The sequence below is a fragment of the Pelobates fuscus genome, chromosome 2 (assembly GCF_036172605.1).
Source record: "Pelobates fuscus isolate aPelFus1 chromosome 2, aPelFus1.pri, whole genome shotgun sequence".
Classification (NCBI taxonomy): Eukaryota; Metazoa; Chordata; class Amphibia; order Anura; family Pelobatidae; genus Pelobates; species Pelobates fuscus.
Window position 1 is genome coordinate 352589570 of NC_086318.1, and position 12016 is coordinate 352601585.

General features: G+C 42.5%; 12 non-coding genes across 12 annotated transcripts; all 12 read right to left on the bottom strand.

Annotated features, from left to right (window-relative positions):
- Window positions 1–500: 500 nt before the first annotated feature.
- Window positions 501–641, bottom strand: LOC134593787 (U4 spliceosomal RNA). The gene has a single exon (XR_010090219.1). It is a non-coding gene; the product is annotated as a U4 spliceosomal RNA (small nuclear RNA).
- Window positions 642–1540: 899 nt separating this feature from the next.
- LOC134590196 (U1 spliceosomal RNA) lies at window positions 1541–1707 on the bottom strand. The gene has a single exon (XR_010087155.1). It is a non-coding gene; the product is annotated as a U1 spliceosomal RNA (small nuclear RNA).
- Window positions 1708–2183: 476 nt separating this feature from the next.
- LOC134593160 (U4 spliceosomal RNA) lies at window positions 2184–2324 on the bottom strand. The gene has a single exon (XR_010089682.1). It is a non-coding gene; the product is annotated as a U4 spliceosomal RNA (small nuclear RNA).
- Window positions 2325–3677: 1353 nt separating this feature from the next.
- Window positions 3678–3818, bottom strand: LOC134592021 (U4 spliceosomal RNA). Its single transcript, XR_010088707.1, has one exon. It is a non-coding gene; the product is annotated as a U4 spliceosomal RNA (small nuclear RNA).
- An 899-nt stretch (window positions 3819–4717) lies between these two features.
- Window positions 4718–4884, bottom strand: LOC134591562 (U1 spliceosomal RNA). The gene has a single exon (XR_010088325.1). It is a non-coding gene; the product is annotated as a U1 spliceosomal RNA (small nuclear RNA).
- A 471-nt stretch (window positions 4885–5355) lies between these two features.
- LOC134593161 (U4 spliceosomal RNA) lies at window positions 5356–5496 on the bottom strand. Its single transcript, XR_010089683.1, has one exon. It is a non-coding gene; the product is annotated as a U4 spliceosomal RNA (small nuclear RNA).
- A 1353-nt stretch (window positions 5497–6849) lies between these two features.
- Window positions 6850–6990, bottom strand: LOC134592022 (U4 spliceosomal RNA). The gene has a single exon (XR_010088708.1). It is a non-coding gene; the product is annotated as a U4 spliceosomal RNA (small nuclear RNA).
- A 1159-nt stretch (window positions 6991–8149) lies between these two features.
- Window positions 8150–8290, bottom strand: LOC134593436 (U4 spliceosomal RNA). The gene has a single exon (XR_010089919.1). It is a non-coding gene; the product is annotated as a U4 spliceosomal RNA (small nuclear RNA).
- An 899-nt stretch (window positions 8291–9189) lies between these two features.
- LOC134591205 (U1 spliceosomal RNA) lies at window positions 9190–9356 on the bottom strand. Its single transcript, XR_010088016.1, has one exon. It is a non-coding gene; the product is annotated as a U1 spliceosomal RNA (small nuclear RNA).
- Window positions 9357–9832: 476 nt separating this feature from the next.
- LOC134592023 (U4 spliceosomal RNA) lies at window positions 9833–9973 on the bottom strand. The gene has a single exon (XR_010088709.1). It is a non-coding gene; the product is annotated as a U4 spliceosomal RNA (small nuclear RNA).
- Window positions 9974–10872: 899 nt separating this feature from the next.
- LOC134591574 (U1 spliceosomal RNA) lies at window positions 10873–11039 on the bottom strand. Its single transcript, XR_010088335.1, has one exon. It is a non-coding gene; the product is annotated as a U1 spliceosomal RNA (small nuclear RNA).
- Window positions 11040–11519: 480 nt separating this feature from the next.
- Window positions 11520–11660, bottom strand: LOC134593456 (U4 spliceosomal RNA). The gene has a single exon (XR_010089935.1). It is a non-coding gene; the product is annotated as a U4 spliceosomal RNA (small nuclear RNA).
- Window positions 11661–12016: the final 356 nt, after the last annotated feature.

Sequence of the window (12016 nt, forward strand, 5' to 3'; positions counted from 1 at the left end):
TATTGCTCCCCTGCCAGGTAAGTATGACATGACAGGTACATTCAAAGGCACGCCCGCTGGGAAGCCTTTCCTTTAGGCTGTGGTGAAATAATAAAGCAAGTTAAAAAAAAAAAAAGAACAGCAAATAAATAATCCAAATGATAGAAGGCTACAAAAGATTACCAAACCTCGTGGCTGATCGTTGTTTTCCTTAGCTACCAGTAATTTTAGTGCCTTCAGGTGGTTAGGTGTGAATAATTGAGCTGGATTCAGGGTGCGAAGGTGCAATTTGCATAAAGGCAAATGCTCGGCCAATGAGCCGAAGGATGGGAATTCGCAGCATGGAGTGAGAATAGTGTGCTGCCGGAAACAAGTGGATTCAGTGGGAGAGAAAGGTAAAAGGGAAATGCTAAGAAGCCAGCGGAAGGAATGGTGCAACAGAGCTCAGGAAGAAACGGGAGTCACGTAAGACACGCCCTAGACATGGGGCGCCATAAGCTTTTATTAAACCAATCTTTCAGTCTCCTTAGAGCCTGTCAAAAATTGCCAATGCTGACTGTATTTCAAGTCATCATGGCGGGGTATTGGGTAAAGTTTTCAATTAGCAATAATCACGCCTCGGATTGACATCATGGGCTACGATACTGCCACTGCGCAAAGGTAACTGTTCAAGTGGGCCAGCTTTTAAGAGCTACCATGTAAGGACACTTTAAGACAGCGGTGAGAAAAAGTTCATAACCATAAGCCATTGCAAAGGATTATGGGAGGCAATATTCTAATTAGGCCCGCTTCCTCCTACAGGGAAGCTTAAACCCCAACAAATTCCTTGGTCTTCTTATATGGCATCTTGGAATGGTTCCAAACATATAACAGAGAGTGAGGGCAACCATATATTGCAGCAAACCTTGTACAATTTTTTTTCTCTCTTTGGAAACAGTTTTGCCAAGATTCTACTACAGCAGCCATTAGGCAGAGTACACAATCCGCTGGTCTACGTTCGTCCCCAAAGTCACACATTTCATGACTCCATCGATAGGAATGACCCTTGCCTAGCACCTGTCTTCTCTTCATCCACACTCAACAGGGCTGAAAGAACATTTGTGGTGACTTTTTCAAAATTCCATGGTGTTCATTAGTAAGTGCTAGCGACCACCCAGCTATTCCTAAGGTTTGGTCTGATTGTCTCAAGCGGCAATTCACTGCCTTGATCCAGAAAATCTTCTTTTCCCAGAAATTCAATCAAACGTTACGTTCTGTTGGAAGACGTAATATAGGTCTCCAATTCTTTATTTCTTCCATTGCATTGAAGCATACAATAAATCAAAAGAAGTCAGGATAAAAAAATGATGAAAAAAAAGCTGAAAATTTAAAATAAAAAGTGAAATTCTGGCTTAAAACTGGTCTCCAGAAAACATAGATAATAAAAATGATCAAGCCTAGGAAATGATTGTCGCTGCCTGCTTGATGCGGAAAGTAAGAGCCAAAGAAGACGGGTGCTGTGGCTGAAATTATCCTTCGTCAGAATTGGTGAAGTTCTCTATTTTTGTCAAACAAGCAAACACAGGGGAAAGCGCGAACGCAGTCCCCCACTACCATAAATTATGCAGTCGAGTTTCCCACATTTGAGGAAATCGCAGAGGTCAACTGGTACAGAGTGCAATGAACCAGCCTCACTCTGGGAGAGCCACCTTAGGGATCATGGCTATTGCTCCCCTGCCAGGTAAGTATGACATGACGGGTACATTCAAAGGCACGCCCGCTGGGAAGCCTTTCCTTTAGGCTGTGGTGAAATAATAAAGCAAGTTAAAAAAAAAAAAAGACGAGCAAATAAATAATCCAAATGATAGAAGGCTACAAAAGATTACCAAACCTCGTGGCTGATCGTTGTTTTCCTTAGCTACCAGTAATTTTTAGTGCCTTCAGGTGGTTAGGTGTGAATAATTGAGCTGGATTCAGGGTGCGAAGGAGCAATTTGCATAAAGGCAAATGCTAGGCCAATGAGCCGAAGGATGGAAATTCGTAGCATGGAGTGAGAATAGTGTGCTGCCGGAAACAAGTGGATTCAGTGGGAGAGAAAGGTAAAAGGGAAATGCTAAGAAGCCTGCGGAAGGAATGGTGCAACAGAGCTCAGGAAGAAACGGGAGTCACGTAAGACACGCCCTAGACATGGGGCGCCATAAACTTTTATTAAACCAATCTTTCAGTCTCCTTAGAGCCTGTCAAAAATTGCCAATGCTGACTGTATTTCAAGTCATCATGGCGGGGTATTGGGTAAAGTTTTCAATTAGCAATAATCACGCCTCGGATTGACCTCATGGGCTATGATTCTGCCACTGCGCAAAGCTAACTGTTCAAGTGGGCCAGCTTTTAAGAGCTACCATGTATGGACACTTTAAGACAGCGGTGAGAAAAAGTTCATAACCATAAGCCATTGCAAAGGATTATGGGAGGCAATATTCTAATTAGGCCCGCTTCCTCCTACAGGGAAGCTTAAACCCCAACAAATTCCTTGGTCTTTTTATATGGCATCTTGGAATGGTTCCAAACCTATAACAGAGAGTGAGGGCAACCATATCTTGCAGCAAACCTTGTACAATTTTTTTTCTCTCTTTGGAAACAGTTTTGCCAAGATTCTACTACAGCAGCCATTAGGCAGAGTACACAATCCGCTGGTCTACGTTCGTCCCCAAAGTCACACATTTCATGACTCCATCGATAGGAATGACCCTTGCCTAGCACCTGTCTTCTCTTCATCCACACTCAACAGGGCTGAAAGAACATTTGTGGTGGCTTTTTCAAAATTCCATGGTGTTCATTAGTAAGTGCTAGCGACCACCCAGCTATTCCTAAGGTTTGGTCTGATTGTCTCAAGCGGCAATTCACTGCCTTGATCCAGAAAATCTTTTTTTCCCAGAAATTCAATCAAGCGTTACGTTCTGTTGGAAGACGTAATATAGGTCTCCAATTCTTTATTTCTTCCATTGCATTGACGCATACAATAAATCAAAAGAAGTCAGGATAAAAAAATGATGAAAAAAAAGCTGAAAAGTTAAAATAAAAAGTGAAATTCTGGCTTAAAACTGGTCTCCAGAAAACATAGATAATAAAAATGATCAAGCCTAGGAAATGATTGTCGCTGCCTGCTTGATGCGGGAAGTAAGAGCCAAAGAAGACAATAGCCACCTTAGGGATCATGGCTATTGCTCCCCTGCCAGGTAAGTATGACATGACAGGTACATTCAAAGGCACGCCCGCTGGGAAGCCTTTCCTTTAGGCTGTGGTGAAATAATAAAGCAAGTTAAAAAAAAAAAAAGAAGAGCAAATAAATAATCCAAATGATAGAAGGCTACAAAAGATTACCAAACCTCGTGGCTGATCGTTGTTTTCCTTAGCTACCAGTAATTTTAGTGCCTTCAGGTGGTTAGGTGTGAATAATTGAGCTGGATTCAGGGTGCGAAGGTGCAATTTGCATAAAGGCAAATGCTCGGCCAATGAGCCGAAGGATGGGAATTCGCAGCATGGAGTGAGAATAGTGTGCTGCCGGAAACAAGTGGATTCAGTGGGAGAGAAAGGTAAAAGGGAAATGCTAAGAAGCCAGCGGAAGGAATGGTGCAACAGAGCTCAGGAAGAAACGGGAGTCACGTAAGACACGCCCTAGACATGGGGCGCCATAAACTTTTATTAAACCAATCTTTCAGTCTCCTTAGAGCCTGTCAAAAATTGCCAATGCTGACTGTATTTCAAGTCATCATGGCGGGGTATTGGGTAAAGTTTTCAATTAGCAATAATCACGCCTCGGATTGACCTCATGGGCTACGATACTGCCACTGCGCAAAGCTAACTGTTCAAGTGGGCCAGCTTTTAAGAGCTACCATGTAAGGACACTTTAAGACAGCGGTGAGAAAAAGTTCATAACCATAAGCCATTGCAAAGGATTATGGGAGGCAATATTCTAATTAGGCCCGCTTCCTCCTACAGGGAAGCTTAAACCCCAACAAATTCCTTGGTCTTCTTATATGGCATCTTGGAATGGTTCCAAACATATAACAGAGAGTGAGGGCAACCATATCTTGCAGCAAACCTTGTACAATTTTTTTTCTCTCTTTGGAAACAGTTTTGCCAAGATTCTACTACAGCAGCCATTAGGCAGAGTACACAATCCGCTGGTCTACGTTCGTCCCCAAAGTCACACATTTCATGACTCCATCGATAGGAATGACCCTTGCCTAGCACCTGTCTTCTCTTCATCCACACTCAACAGGGCTGAAAGAACATTTGTGGTGGCTTTTTCAAAATTCCATGGTGTTCATTAGTAAGTGCTAGCGACCACCCAGCTATTCCTAAGGTTTGGTCTGATTGTCTCAAGCGGCAATTCACTGCCTTGATCCAGAAAATCTTCTTTTCCCAGAAATTCAATCAAACGTTACGTTCTGTTGGAAGACGTAATATAGGTCTCCAATTCTTTATTTCTTCCATTGCATTGAAGCATACAATAAATCAAAAGAAGTCAGGATAAAAAAATGATGAAAAAAAAGCTGAAAAGTTAAAATAAAAAGTGAAATTCTGGCTTAAAACTGGTCTCCAGAAAACATAGATAATAAAAATGATCAAGCCTAGGAAACGATTGTCGCTGCCTGCTTGATGCGGGAAGTAAGAGCCGAAGAAGACGGGTGCCGTGGCTGAAATTATCCTTCGTCAGAATTGGTGAAGTTCTCTATTTTTGTCAAACAAGCAAACACAGGGGAAAGCGCGAACGCAGTCTACCACTACCATAAATTATGCAGTCGAGTTTCCCACATTTGAGGAAAACGCAGAGGTCAACTGGTACGGAGTGCAATGAACCAGCCTAACTCTGGGAGAGCCACCTTAGGGATCATGGCTATTGCTCCCCTGCCAGGTAAGTATGACATGACGGGTACATTCAAAGGCACGCCTGCTGGGAAGCCTTTCCTTTAGGCTGTGGTGAAATAATAAAGCAAGTTAAAAAAAAAAAAAAGCAAATAAATAATCCAAATGATAGAAGGCTACAAAAGATTACCAAACCTCGTGGCTGATCGTTGTTTTCCTTAGCTACCAGTAATTTTAGTGCCTTCAGGTGGTTAGGTGTGAATAATTGAGCTGGATTCAGGGTGCGAAGGAGCAATTTGCATAAAGGCAAATGCTAGGCCAATGAGCCGAAGGATGGGAATTCGTAGCATGGAGTGAGAATAGTGTGCTGCCGGAAACAAGTGGATTCAGTGGGAGAGAAAGGTAAAAGGGAAATGCTAAGAAGCCTGCGGAAGGAATGGTGCAACAGAGCTCAGGAAGAAACGGGAGTCACGTAAGACACGCCCTAGACATGGGGCGCCATAAACTTTTATTAAACCAATCTTTCAGTCTCCTTAGAGCCTGTCAAAAATTGCCAATGCTGACTGTATTTCAAGTCATCATGGCGGGGTATTGGGTAAAGTTTTCAATTAGCAATAATCACGCCTCGGATTGACCTCATGGGCTATGATTCTGCCACTGCGCAAAGCTAACTGTTCAAGTGGGCCAGCTTTTAAGAGCTACCATGTAAGGACACTTTAAGACAGCGGTGAGAAAAAGTTCATAACCATAAGCCATTGCAAAGGATTATGGGAGGCAATATTCTAATTAGGCCCGCTTCCTCCTACAGGGAAGCTTAAACCCCAACAAATTCCTTGGTCTTTTTATATGGCATCTTGGAATGGTTCCAAACCTATAACAGAGAGTGAGGGCAACCATATCTTGCAGCAAACCTTGTACAATTTTTTTTCTCTCTTTGGAAACAGTTTTGCCAAGATTCTACTACAGCAGCCATTAGGCAGAGTACACAATCTGCTGGTCTACGTTCGTCCCCAAAGTCACACATTTCATGACTCCATCGATAGGAATGACCCTTGCCTAGCACCTGTCTTCTCTTCATCCACACTCAACAGGGCTGAAAGAACATTTGTGGTGGCTTTTTCAAAATTCCATGGTGTTCATTAGTAAGTGCTAGCGACCACCCAGCTATTCCTAAGGTTTGGTCTGATTGTCTCAAGCGGCAATTCACTGCCTTGATCCAGAAAATCTTTTTTTCCCAGAAATTCAATCAAGCGTTACGTTCTGTTGGAAGACGTAATATAGGTCTCCAATTCTTTATTTCTTCCATTGCATTGACGCATACAATAAATCAAAAGAAGTCAGGATAAAAAAATGATGAAAAAAAAGCTGAAAAGTTAAAATAAAAAGTGAAATTCTGGCTTAAAACTGGTCTCCAGAAAACATAGATAATAAAAATGATCAAGCCTAGGAAATGATTGTCGCTGCCTGCTTGATGCGGGAAGTAAGAGCCAAAGAAGACAATAGCCACCTTAGGGATCATGGCTATTGCTCCCCTGCCAGGTAAGTATGACATGACAGGTACATTCAAAGGCACGCCCGCTGGGAAGCCTTTCCTTTAGGCTGTGGTGAAATAATAAAGCAAGTTAAAAAAAAAAAAAGAAGAGCAAATAAATAATCCAAATGATAGAAGGCTACAAAAGATTACCAAACCTCGTGGCTGATCGTTGTTTTCCTTAGCTACCAGTAATTTTAGTGCCTTCAGGTGGTTAGGTGTGAATAATTGAGCTGGATTCAGGGTGCGAAGGTGCAATTTGCATAAAGGCAAATGCTCGGCCAATGAGCCGAAGGATGGGAATTCGCAGCATGGAGTGAGAATAGTGTGCTGCCGGAAACAAGTGGATTCAGTGGGAGAGAAAGGTAAAAGGGAAATGCTAAGAAGCCAGCGGAAGGAATGGTGCAACAGAGCTCAGGAAGAAACGGGAGTCACGTAAGTCACGCCCTAGACATGGGGCGCCATAAACTTTTATTAAACCAATCTTTCAGTCTCCTTAGAGCCTGTCAAAAATTGCCAATGCTGACTGTATTTCAAGTCATCATGGCGGGGTATTGGGTAAAGTTTTCAATTAGCAATAATCACGCCTCGGATTGACCTCATGGGCTACGATACTGCCACTGCGCAAAGCTAACTGTTCAAGTGGGCCAGCTTTTAAGAGCTACCATGTAAGGACACTTTAAGACAGCGGTGAGAAAAAGTTCATAACCATAAGCCATTGCAAAGGATTATGGGAGGCAATATTCTAATTAGGCCCGCTTCCTCCTACAGGGAAGCTTAAACCCCAACAAATTCCTTGGTCTTCTTATATGGCATCTTGGAATGGTTCCAAACATATAACAGAGAGTGAGGGCAACCATATCTTGCAGCAAACCTTGTACAATTTTTTTTCTCTCTTTGGAAACAGTTTTGCCAAGATTCTACTACAGCAGCCATTAGGCAGAGTACACAATCCGCTGGTCTACGTTCGTCCCCAAAGTCACACATTTCATGACTCCATCGATAGGAATGACCCTTGCCTAGCACCTGTCTTCTCTTCATCCACACTCAACAGGGCTGAAAGAACATTTGTGGTGGCTTTTTCAAAATTCCATGGTGTTCATTAGTAAGTGCTAGCGACCACCCAGCTATTCCTAAGGTTTGGTCTGATTGTCTCAAGCGGCAATTCACTGCCTTGATCCAGAAAATCTTCTTTTCCCAGAAATTCAATCAAACGTTACGTTCTGTTGGAAGACGTAATATAGGTCTCCAATTCTTTATTTCTTCCATTGCATTGAAGCATACAATAAATCAAAAGAAGTCAGGATAAAAAAATGATGAAAAAAAAGCTGAAAAGTTAAAATAAAAAGTGAAATTCTGGCTTAAAACTGGTCTCCAGAAAACAAAGATAATAAAAATGATCAGAAGAAGAACAAATAAATAATCCAAATGATAGAAGGCTACAAAAGATTACCAAACCTCGTGGCTGATCGTTGTTTTCCTTAGCTACCAGTAATTTTAGTGCCTTCAGGTGGTTAGGTGTGAATAATTGAGCTGGATTCAGGGTGCGAAGGAGCAATTTGCATAAAGGCAAATGCTAGGCCAATGAGCCGAAGGATGGGAATTCGTAGCATGGAGTGAGAATAGTGTGCTGCCGGAAACAAGTGGATTCAGTGGGAGAGAAAGGTAAAAGGGAAATGCTAAGAAGCCAGCGGAAGGAATGGTGCAACAGAGCTCAGGAAGAAACGGGAGTCACGTAAGACACGCCCTGGACATGGGGCGCCATAAACTTTTATTAAACCAATCTTTCAGTCTCCTTAGAGCCTGTCAAAAATTGCCAATGCTGACTGTATTTCAAGTCATCATGGCGGGGTATTGGGTAAAGTTTTCAATTAGCAATAATCACGCCTCGGATTGACCTCATGGGCTACGACACTGCCACTGCGCAAAGCTAACTGTTCAAGTGGGCCAGCTTTTAAGAGCTACCATGTAAGGACACTTTAAGACAGCGGTGAGAAAAAGTTCATGACCATAAGCCATTGCAAAGGATTATGGGAGGCAATATTCTAATTAGGCCCGCTTCCTCCTACAGGGAAGCTTAAACCCCAACAAATTCCTTGGTCTTCTTATATGGCATCTTGAAATGGTTCCAAACCTATAACAGAGAGTGAGGGCAACCATATCTTGCAGCAAACCTTGTACAATTTTTTTTCTCTCTTTGGAAACAGTTTTGCCAAGATTCTACTACAGCAGCCATTAGGCAGAGTACACAATCCGCTGGTCTACGTTCGTCCCCAAAGTCACACATTTCATGACTCCATCGATAGGAATGACCCTTGCCTAGCACCTGTCTTCTCTTCATCCACACTCAACAGGGCTGAAAGAACATTTGTGGTGGCTTTTTCAAAATTCCATGGTGTTCATTAGTAAGTGCTAGCGACCACCCAGCTATTCCTAAGGTTTGGTCTGATTGTCTCAAGCGGCAATTCACTGCCTTGATCCAGAAAATCTTTTTTTCCCAGAAATTCAATCAAACGTTACGTTCTGTTGGAAGACGTAATATAGGTCTCCAATTCTTTATTTCTTCCATTGCATTGAAGCATACAATAAATCAAAAGAAGTCAGGATAAAAAAATGATGAAAAAAAAGCTGAAAAGTTAAAATAAAAAGTGAAATTCTGGCTTAAAACTGGTCTCCAGAAAACATAGATAATAAAAATGATCAAACCTAGGAAATGATTGTCGCTGCCTGCTTGATGCGGAAAGTAAGAGCCAAAGAAGACGGGTGCCGTGGCTGAAATTATCCTTCGTCAGAATTGGTGAAGTTCTCTATTTTTGTCAAACAAGCAAACACAGGGGAAAGCGCGAACGCAGTCCCCCACTACCATAAATTATGCAGTCGATTTTCCCACATTTGAGGAAATCGCAGAGGTAAACTGGTACGGAGTGCAATGAACCAGCCTCACTTTGGGAGAGCCACCTTAGGGATCATGGCTATTGCTCCCCTGCCAGGTAAGTATGACATGAGGGGTACATTCAAAGGCACGCCTGCTGGGAAGCCTTTCCTTTAGGCTGTGGTGAAATAATAAAGCAAGTTAAAAAAAAAAAAAAGAAGAGCAAATAAATAATCCAAATGATAGAAGGCTACAAAAGATTACCAAACCTCGTGGCTGATCGTTGTTTTCCTTAGCTACCAGTAATTTTAGTGCCTTCAGGTGGTTAGGTGTGAATAATTGAGCTGGATTCAGGGTGCGAAGGAGCAATTTGCATAAAGGCAAATGCTAGGCCAATGAGCCGAAGGATGGGAATTCGTAGCATGTAGTGAGAATAGTGTGCTGCCGGAAACAAGTGAATTCAGTGGGAGAGAAAGGTAAAAGGGAAATGCTAAGAAGCCAGCGGAAGGAATGGTGCAACAGAGCTCAGGAAGAAACGGGAGTCACGTAAGACACGCCCTAGACATGGGGCGCCATAAACTTTTATTAAACCAATCTTTCAGTCTCCTTAGAGCCTGTCAAAAATTGCCAATGCTGACTGTATTTCAAGTCATCATGGCGGGGTATTGGGTAAAGTTTTCAATTAGCAATAATCACGCCTCGGATTGACCTCATGGGCTACGATACTGCCACTGCGCAAAGCTAGCTGTTCAAGTGGGCCTGCTTTTAAGAGCTACCACGTAAGGACACTTTAAGACAGCGGTGAGAAAAAGTTCATGACCATAAGCCATTGCAAAGGATTATGGGAGGCAATATTCTAATTAGGCCCGCTTCCTCCTACAGGGAAGCTTAAACCCCAACAAATTCCTCGGTCTTCTTATATGGCATCTTGGAATGGTTCCAAACCTATAACAGAGAGTGAGGGCAACCATATCTTGCAGCAAACCTTGTACAATTTTTTTTCTCTCTTTGGAACCAGTTTTGCCAAGATTCTACTACAGCAGCCATTAGGCAGAGTACACAATCCGCTGGTCTACATTCGTCCCCAAAGTCACACATTTCATGACTCCATCGATAGGAATGACCCTTGCCTAGCACCTGTCTTCTCTTCATCCACACTCAACAGGGCTGAAAGAACATTTGTGGTGGCTTTTTCAAAATTCCATGGTGTTCATTAGTAAGTGCTAGCGACCACCCAGCTATTCCTAAGGTTTGGTCTGATTGTCTCAAGCGGCAATTCACTGCCTTGATCCAGAAAATCTTTTTTTCCCAGAAATTCAATCAAGCGTTACGTTCTGTTGGAAGATGTAATATAGGTCTCCAATTCTTTATTTCTTCCATTGCATTGAAGCATACAATAAATCAAAAGAAGTCAGGATAAAAAAATGATGAAAAAAAAGCTGAAAATTTAAAATAAAAAGTGAAATTCTGGCTTAAAACTGGTCTCCAGAAAACATAGATAATAAAAATGATCAAGCCTAGGAAATGATTGTCGCTGCCTGCTTGATGCGGAAAGTAAGAGCCAAAGAAGACGGGTGCTGTGGCTGAAATTATCCTTCGTCAGAATTGGTGAAGTTCTCTATTTTTGTCAAACAAGCAAACACAGGGGAAATCGTGAACGCAGTACCCCAATACCATAAATTATGCAGTCGAGTTTCCCACATTTGAGGAAATAGCAGAGGTCAACTGGTACGGAGTGCAATGAACCAGCCTCACTCTGGGAGAGCCACCTTAGGGATCATGGCTATTGCTCCCCTGCCAGGTAAGTATGACATGACGGGTAAATTCAAAGGCACGCCCGCTGGGAAGCCTTTCCTTTAGGCTGTGGTGAAATAATAAAGCAAGTTTAAAAAAAAAAAAAAAAAGAAGAGCAAATAAATAATCCAAATGATAGAAGGCTACAAAAGATTACCAAACCTCGTGGCTGATCGTTGTTTTCCTTAGCTACCAGTAATTTTAGTGCCTTCAGGTGGTTAGGTGTGAATAATTGAGCTGGATTCAGGGTGCGAAGGAGCAATTTGCATAAAGGCAAATGCTAGGCCAATGAGCCGAAGGATGGGAATTCGTAGCATGGAGTGAGAATAGTGTGCTGCCGGAAACAAGTGGATTCAGTGGGAGAGAAAGGTAAAAGGGAAATGCTAAGAAGCCAGCGGAAGGAATGGTGCAACAGAGCTCAGGAAGAAACGGGAGTCACGTAAGACACGCCCTGGACATGGGGCGCCATAAACTTTTATTAAACCAATCTTTCAGTCTCCTTAGAGCCTGTCAAAAATTGCCAATGCTGACTGTATTTCAAGTCATCATGGCGGGGTATTGGGTAAAGTTTTCAATTAGCAATAATCACGCCTCGGATTGACCTCATGGGCTACGATACTGCCACTACGCAAAGCTAACTGTTCAAGTGGGCCAGCTTTTAAGAGCTACCATGTAAGGACACTTTAAGACAGCGGTGAGAAAAAGTTCATAACCATAAGCCATTGCAAAGGATTATGGGAGGCAATATTCTAATTAGGCCCGCTTCCTCCTACAGGGAAGCTTAAACCCCAACAAATTCCTTGGTCTTCTTATATGGCATCTTGGAATGGTTCCAAACCTATAACAGAGAGTGAGGGCAACCATATCTTGCAGCAAACCTTGTACAATTTTTTTTCTCTCTTTGGAAACAGTTTTGCCAAGATTCTACTACAGCAGCCATTAGGCAGAGTACACAATCCGCTGGTCTACGTTCGTCCCCAAAGTCACACATT